This window comes from Cyprinodon variegatus, unplaced genomic scaffold (assembly GCF_000732505.1).
Source record: "Cyprinodon variegatus isolate N-32 unplaced genomic scaffold, C_variegatus-1.0 Scaffold96, whole genome shotgun sequence".
Classification (NCBI taxonomy): domain Eukaryota; kingdom Metazoa; phylum Chordata; class Actinopteri; order Cyprinodontiformes; family Cyprinodontidae; genus Cyprinodon; species Cyprinodon variegatus.
The window spans coordinates 276,387-276,597 of record NW_015150549.1 but is presented as its reverse complement, the minus strand read 5'-3'; positions in this window follow the sequence as shown (position 1 = coordinate 276,597).

Sequence of the window (211 nt, the reverse complement as noted above, 5' to 3'; positions counted from 1 at the left end):
CTGCTTCTCTGACAGCTGTAACACTCTGCCTCCAATTGACCTGGTCCTCTGCTACCTCAGTTAGTCCTGCTTATGGACAGCAGGGGCCATAAATCTACTGTAGGCAGGTCAAAGTCAAGCATTTCACAGGAGGACATAAAACCCTCACCCTTAAGTCTTGGGCAAATCAAGACTTTTTGTGCAAAAATAAATCATTTAAAGGCACAAAACA